Source organism: Chrysochloris asiatica, unplaced genomic scaffold (assembly GCF_000296735.1).
Source record: "Chrysochloris asiatica unplaced genomic scaffold, ChrAsi1.0 scaffold00209, whole genome shotgun sequence".
In the NCBI taxonomy this organism is placed as follows: Eukaryota; Metazoa; Chordata; class Mammalia; order Afrosoricida; family Chrysochloridae; genus Chrysochloris; species Chrysochloris asiatica.
The window spans coordinates 327,008-335,532 of NW_006408727.1; the positions used below are offsets into that span (position 1 = coordinate 327,008).

General features: G+C 39.0%; 1 protein-coding gene across 2 annotated transcripts in view; it reads right to left on the bottom strand.

Annotated features, from left to right (window-relative positions):
- DCUN1D4 (DCN1, defective in cullin neddylation 1, domain containing 4) overlaps positions 1–7,890 on the bottom strand; it is a 93,213-nt gene extending 85,323 nt beyond the window's left edge. Inside the window, exons 1-2 of one of the 2 annotated variants that reach the window (XM_006872664.1) lie at positions 7,826–7,890; positions 7,605–7,644 (exon numbers count right to left, since the gene is read on the bottom strand). The gene's annotated coding sequence lies outside the window, so the exon portion shown is untranslated. The remainder of the gene's footprint in view (positions 1–7,604; positions 7,645–7,825) is intronic. The other variant, XM_006872665.1, reaches the window with a different exon arrangement.
- Positions 7,891–8,525: the final 635 nt, after the last annotated feature.

Sequence of the window (8,525 nt, forward strand, 5' to 3'; positions counted from 1 at the left end):
TTAGCTGGTAGTTTCGAACTGCTGACCCTGAGGTTAGCAGCCCGATTCGTAACCACTACGCTACATTATAAAAATAGAGGCAAAATAATTTCAATGCATTAATAACTACAAAGCACTTTCATATTTACCTCTTTATTTCTACAAGTCTGAGAGGTGTTAATACTGCTCCAATTACACAGATAAGAGAGCTAGCTGGTAAAATTCAGCACGTGCCAATCCTCACTCAATAAATATTTAACAAACAACAGCGACTCCCTAGTGAAGTTTAAGAAAGCTAAAAAAAATTCCTGAAATGCTCAAAGCTGCAAGATTTCATTCTTTACCAATCACCCAAGAAAGAGAAGTGATGAAAAAGATTTCAGGATCGAACTTAAATACCATTAGAAATGCTTTTCAGGTACAGACAAAAGACGAAAAACTTTCAATGATAATGAAAAGAGGTAAAACAGTAGCGAAGACACTCAAACAGTACCACCAAATTATACATAATTCTCCTTAATATTCCTTTTGCTGTCTTGTGGTATTTAGGACTAAGTATTTCTATATTAGAATACTTTTCCTTTCAGGCCGTTCTGACTCACAGTGGCCCTATACAGGATTTTCAAGACTGTAAATCTTATCAGGAACAGAAAGTCTCATCTTTCTCCTACAGAGCTGCTGGTGGATTTGAACCACCAACCTTGTGTGTCCAGTGCTTATCTTACAGTGCCACCAGGGTGCCTTATGTGATCCATGGTGGTGTTGGTGGTGGGGTCAATCCTGACTCATAGTGACCCTGTATAGGGTTTCTGAGGCTGATAATCTTTACAGGAGCAGAAAGCCTCATCTTTCTCCTGTGGAATGACTGCTAATTTTGAACTGCTGACCTTGAGATTAGGAGCCCAACCTGTAGCCACTATGTAACAGAGCTCCTTACATGATCCATACATAGAACAATAATCAAAATCACATGTTGTTTCAATAAGGGCTATCTTAGGAGTTCAGGCTCATATCATTTTAGCTATAAGCAGTGTTTATAAAGAGTGAATTAAATATTCTATTATCTGACTATATCTTCCAATAAACCAGAGAGTCAGTAAATATAGTGTTTTCCTCCTACCTTAAACAATTAGAAATACACTATACTGGCAAGACTTTTCAACAGTCTATCCCCAGTATTTGTTCCAGAAAATCAGTTTCAAAGGTAACTTGAGTTCTCCTGGACTAGACTCAAAGTCCTTTACTGTCCACCCTGCTTGCTGCTTAGACAATGATTTATTTATTTTGTTGTTGTTGTTGGCTATATATTTTCTCTTTAATTTTGATCTGTTGCAAGACAGTTGGAAACATGCATCTGCTAGTTTAAGTAATCCTGATATTCTTTAAAACTGAATTGTCCAGCGGTAGGATTGCCTCTAGCAAGACCATTTTAACCCTTATTGCCCATGGGACCTATAGTGTCCCATCTACATTTGTTGCCAGGGGTGGGGGTTGTTGGTAATGGAAAACTCCTGTCTCACTTTTCAGTGTGTGTTGCCATCTGATGGGCACTTGTATAACTGCGTGAATCTGAAGAAGCAGGTCTCGTCACATCAACTCCAACACTAGAGACCTCTTGGGACATATGTGTCCCACTAATTATATAAAAATCTGTTACATCAAAAATATTTTTTTTCCATTTAAATTCAGAATGCCTTTCATTACTGAAAGCACATGGCTTCAACACAAAATTCAAAGCTGAGAGAAATTCAATCTTGAAAGGGTTAAGTGATAAAGTTATATGATCTAAAGAAGGGAGCATGGTGGCTCTTTAAGATAAACACTGGTCTGTGAAACACAAGGCCAGCAGTTCGAGCCCACCAACTGCTCCACAGACAACGATGAGGCTCTGGCAAAGATTTACATCCTCGGAAACCCTGTATAGGGTCACAATGAGTCAAAACCGAGTCCACCATAGCACTTAACAACAATTGGATGATGATTGAAACAAGTTGCTGTTTGTAAACGGTGCCAAAGTCGGTGCTGCACTGTCCGTTCTTCCGCCAGCCTTCTGTTTTTTGGGTGAAAAGTAATGAAGGTAGCAACACTACATAACTAAAACGATAAGAATGTAAAATGCCACGCAAATCTAGGGCATTTGTTCTTTATTCAGAACATACTGCTGTTCTTGAGGAATTCTTATAGGCCCACAGTTAGAGGAATCTTTAAGAGGATCAAGTTTACAACTCCCCACTACTTGTAGCAGAGATCCTTACAACCCCAGATGCTGTTTATTTCTGTTCTTCCTAGTACAAGAGGCAAGAAGTTAAGCAAAGGACTAAAGAGCTGCTTCTGCTCAAAAGCAGGAACAGGAGATGAGGCTTCCACTGTGGTCACATCTCTGAAGGACTGAAAAGTCAGTCCTTTATTTTATTTATTTTATAAAAACTTATAAAATAAATACAACTTATTTATTTTATAAGAGGCTCTGGTGGTATAATGGGCTAAGTGTTGGACTACTAACAATAAGATCAATGGTTCAAATCCATAAGTCTCTCTGTGGGAGAAAGAGGAAACTGTCTGTGCCTGTAGATTTCAGTTTCAGATATCCAAAGTTCAAAATTGTCCTATTGAGTTGCTATGAGGCAGAATCGACCCCAAAATTGACCCGGATGGCAGTGTGTGGGTTCACAGAATAAAAAGGAACTGAATTATGGAAAGCAATTTTGGGGGAAGCAGGTAGACCTCTTAGAAATGCATAAGGCAAAGAATACTTTAATGGCACATCTAACTGTGGCACATTGTGGGTTGCTGCGCTGGACTGTAAGGTCAGTTTGAACTGCAAGGTCGGTGGTTCAAGCTCACCAGCCACTCCTTGGAAACTCTATGTGGGGTCACTATGGGTTGGAACCGACTCGAGAGCACACAACAACAAACCACATTAACCAAATTTTTATCTATTGACAGTGATTTTGAAGCATGTAATATTAAATGTGGAGTCCTGGTGTGGCACTGTGGGTTAATGCACCAGACTGCAAAGCCGTTTGAACTGCAAGGTCAGTGGTTCAAGCTCACTAGCTGCTCCTTGGAAACCCTGTACAGGGTCGCTATGTGTTGGAATTGACTCTACGGCACTTCACAACACAACAACAATATTAAATGCAGGATGCTAGCAGCTCTCCAACAACAAAAAAGAAAAGTAATGAAGTTCCTATCATTACTCATTTCCTGTAAGACATAGCAAATTGTATGGCCACTTTCTAGTCTTCCCTCAACTAGATGTTTACAAAACAGAATTTTTCTTATATAATATTGCATTTTAAGATATTTTGCCAGTACTTAATATTTATTTCTTGAACAGATCATTAAAATGCTTGTATGCTTAAGTGAAACTATTGTTTTCTAAAGGTACAATTTAGAGACAAGTTTATTTTCCTTTCTCTCTGAATAATCCAGACTTGATATCTATTATCCTCTTTCTCCTTTTTTAAAGAACTGTTTTTTGGTGGTGAATTGTGAGAAAGTTTACAGAGCAGATCAAATCTGCATTCAACAACCATACACTTCATTTCACGTCAACTGTCATTCTCTCGATGTAACATCACTTATCCAACTTCCTCAGTTTCTGTTTATTTCCATGCCTGCTCCTTTCCCCACACTTCTGAATTTTGTTTTTAAGTTAATGCTGCCCTTTTGATCTCATGGCTGATGTTCTATTGGATGCGTACCTTACTAGTGTGGTTGTCCCCTTACATATCTATCTGGAGTCCTGGTGTGGTACTATGGGCTAATGCTCTGGACTGCAAGTCACTTTGAACCACAAGGTTGGCAGTTCAGGGTCACCAGTTGATCCTTGGGAATCCTATACAGGGTCACTATAGTTCATAACTGACACTTAACAACAACAATGTATCTTTCTACTGCTTGGCTGAAAACTGAACCATGGGATTCCTCATTTTTTCAACTTTCTTCTTTGTCTCTCTGTTTGGCTTTTAAAAATATATTCTACTTGGGGCTGCTTCTCCAAAATCATCATCTCTCTCTTGTGAAATTTAATTATGTGTGTGTGTGAGAGAGAGAGAGAAAAAGTGTTAGAGGAAACACAGCATGAAGATACACAGACTGCCCTGCACGGTTCAGTTCCTCCACATAAAGATGCTGATATTACACTTGTTTTACTCTTGTAGACTATTGTTGGGCCAAGAGATGAAGAAGCAGTAGAGTAATTAAACTTTCTCAGAAGACTTCCAAACATCACAGATTTTACATGGTTTCATGTATTTAATGTCCACTGTCAGATATCAAACGGGGATGTTAGAACCCCATGGGGAAATGTTGTGAGGTACCAGGCATTGCACTAGCATTTCATATCTCAAACATCAGACACAGCCAGTGTCCCCAAAGGCAAAAGAGGAGGCAAGAATCCAAATGTACTTTTGTCTTTCACAGTCCTGACAACACAGTTATTATGTTGCCAAGTTTAGGTTAAATATCTAGATGTGAAATTACCATAGCAACAAAATTCTTAAATCAGATGTTCAAAATTAACTGTATAATGCACAGAATTCATAGTACCTGGGTGGTCCTCTGGCTCTTAACCAAAAGGTGGTAGTTTGAGTACTCGCAGAGGCCCCTCAAAAAAACGTCTATAGTTTACTTATGGAAAACCAACCACTGAAAACGCTTTGGAGCACAGATCTCTTCTGAAAAACCTGGCATCGCCATGAGTCAAAATCAACTCGACAGCAATTGGTTTGCAAGTGATTCACAGCTAACAGAAAAACAATCTAAAGGCTTTACTAACACAAAACTCCGTTGTAAGGATTTAATACTACACCAATTCTCATCCATAAAACTCACCAACACACTGTTCTAAAATAACAGAAAAATGGGCTGTTTGCTAATCTACCAACCCTGGACTTGACGATTTTATTTCAGTATTATTACCCACACCATTGCCATCTAGTCAGTTCTGACTCACAATGACCCTATATGACATGGGAGGGTTTCCAAGGCAGCAATCTTTACAAAAGCAGATTGCCACATCCTTCTCCCACAAAGCGTTATTGGCAGTGACACAGAATGAAGGGTCAGTGAAGAAGAAGGAGGCCTTCCACACCACTGGGGCTGCAACAATGGGTTCAAAGGTAGCAAGGATTGTGAGGGCAGCGCAAGACCCTTTCATTCCATTGTGCATAAAGGTCTCTATGAGTCAGAGCCATCTCAACCGCACTAAACACAACCACCACCAGCAAAGTCACGTATGTTTTACTGTCCATCAGAGGGAGACCACAGAAACATAGATCCATGAATTAGAAAAATGATACAGTTCAGTCCCTACAGAAGAAAACAGATTCTTTCTAAATGTGCTAGGGATAAGAGCTCCAAGATTTACTGAGTGACAAAAACAAGTGACATATACAAATGTATACTTACTTGTATTTAGAGGAAAATAAAATAATCATTATTACTATTACTATCATCTTTTGACATCTTAACGGAGTCCTGGTGTGGAGCTGTAGGAGAAGCACTGGGACTGCTAATCACAAGGTTGGTAGTTCAAACTTACCAGCTGCTCCTTGGAAACCCAATCCAGAGGCGTTATGAGTCAGAACTGACTTGACAGTACTTAACATCATCATCATCTTCAGGAAAACAATAATAACAAAATAAAGAGTTACCTCTGAAGAGTCCAATGTGGAGTATTACTAGCTAGCAAGGATGGGACTAAGGAATGATAAAATGGATCAGTCACCCTGGTTCTGTTTTTGTTGTGTTTTTTTTTTAAAAAGTCTTTTCAAAGCTTTTCAAACCAATAAAGAAATTGTTTCAAACTGCCACCAAATGATCAGCTAAGAGAGGTTTGGTCTCTGCCCCTAGCCACACTCCTTCTTCTGAAGGGATCTGTCTGTCTGACCGGTGACCCCAGGCCAAGGAACTGAGCAGAAGGCTGGCCCCTTCTGAACTCCTTCAGCTCTGCCTGCCAGTAGAGCAGCTCAGGCATGCCCACCGTCATACCCAGAGTGGGTGGGAGAGTCAGCGGTGTGCTGACCCATGTTTACCTAGATGTGGCAGAAACTGGTTGTAAGCCTATCTGCTTCATCTAAGCCACATTTTCCAACAAAATTGTTACTTCAGTCTCCATCTGATTCTTGTGACTAATTTTCAGTTTTAGTTGTGAGCATGGGTGGTGTTTTGTTCAACTAGAATCAGAACCAACTCGATGGCAGCCAACAAAAATAACAACCCAACAATTTACAACTGGTTCTGAACCAATCTGGAGAAATGGCTGTGGCAACTCCTAAGTCCCCAAAGTCCCCAAGATTCTACAGAATATGTGTAGTGTAATCTCACTAATGCCTTTAAAACAAAAACAAGTCACTACTATAAAATATATTGTCATTGTTATTAAGTGTCGTCGTCGACTGGTTCTGACTCACAGCAACCCTCCATTGGGTTTCTGAGGAGTGGCTGGTGACCTGAGCCACCAACCTTGTGGTTACCAATCCAGTGCTTACCCTACAGCACCACATCAGGACTCCAAAAAGTATGCTGTTGTTAACTGCCATCGAGTCAGTTCCAACTCACCCTATTTAGTGACCCTGTATAGGGTTTCCAATGAGCAACTGGTGAGTTTGAACTGTCGACCTTGTGGCTCAAACCAACCTTGCAGTCCAGTGCTTTATCCCACAGGACTCCCCATAAAACATATGCATGTAGAATAACTGTGGGGAAGGTAGCAGGGTTGGGCAACAGGCTGTGAGGAACTATTACTTTTTACTCCATTTACTTTTGTGTTATTCAAAATTCTACACGCATGCATTCATATATTACTGTTAAACATTCCAAAATAGGTTAAATGTTTTTTAGTAATGTTTGCTGGGAGTTTTAGTAGCTATATATCAAATACAAGGTTTTGAAGTCCATGATTATTAATTTTAGAGAAGTGGGTCCCAAAGTGTGGTCCCCAGATCACTTACATCCACATCACCTGGAAGCTCTAATAAGGCTAACTCTGTGACCCTACAGAAACTCCGGGGATGGAGTCTAGCTCGCCTCGGGTAGTTACAACACTAGCTAAAGTCTGAGGAGTACAGGGATAGAAAAGAACTTATAATCAGCAGACGTCAACTTTCTATCTACAAATCCTCAAGACCTGTACAGCACACATACCCCCACACACAAATATATACACATGCACACAAATACCAAATCATTCTTTCCATTCAATTCAACAAACATTTATGGAATACCTTTCCATTTGTGTTACTGCAGCACTCTTTCAGTAAAACTAAAACGTTGTAGTAGAGAAACCCTATCCTGAAACCACCACAGAAAGTCTCCAGGTCCTTTTAAGGCATTCAAGTGCTTTGTCATAAACCGGAGCAGCAACATGGTCTACTCCACTAAACCATGAAAAGCATCCCCTGCCAAGTAACAACTTGTAATAGGGTAGACTGTGACAACAGAGATCATTCTTGGTATTTCTCCTTCATCATTTTCTATTAAGACATTTGTTTTAAATCAGTGTTAGAGGCATTACAAATATAGTAAATATCACTGAATCATTCCATTTAAACTGGGCAATTTTATGTTAGGTAAATTTTACCTCAATTAAAAATAACACTGTTAGCATTTAAGAATACCTGTTTGGTGATCGTCTTGGCCAACGTCTTCTGTTAGATTCTGCAAGAAATATGTTCATTATTACCAAGAAATCACACAGCACAGAGAACACTTAAAATGCAATTATTTCCATAAACAGATAACATCTTAATATCTATCATTTACTTTTTTTATCAAATACAATTAACAAAAGCAACTACTTAAAACTGTTGGAAGTTTTCTCTTTAAAAGTTTGACTTACTAGCTTATTAAGGGTGTGGTAGATCTTATGAATATTTGCCAGTGTTGAGAGATGAGAGTTCAGTTGAAAGTCTTTAAAAGAAAAGGGGAAAATACATTATCATTTGTTTTCCATACTGGAAAATACTGTAAATGAAAAAAGAAACTTCAAGAGCAAAGCTACCAAGCGCTTTGATATAACTGAACACTATTTCAATTAATCTGAGACTTATTAAATAAAAACATGAAACTGACCATCTTCTAGAAAGTCTATAAATTCCAAACCAAATGTTCATGACATTATCATGTGAATTCTAAAGAAAAAATTCAGACGCTATAAAATCCTGTCAGCAACGTACCAGAACTTAATAGAAAAACAACAATAATATTAGCAAATTAAATCACACAAATAGAAAACTGATTTCATGAATAAAACATGACCGCTTTTCCTTTCCTTCCCCATAATTATTGGGATGATAAGCAAGTTCCTGGAAAGAAGATGGGAGTGGGGGACGTGGAATCAAGCGTTGGGCATTTCTTACAATATATATACTATACAGCAGAGATCGAAAATGTAATATGAGTCTCTCTACCTCCCAATAAACAGAGCAACCTTGCATGCTCCAATTCTGAAGGGCTAGAGCTTAGTGATGTAGCCTGCAGTTCCTTACAGGTACTACAATATTAAAGCACACCACGGAACCAAACACAGCAACAGAAAT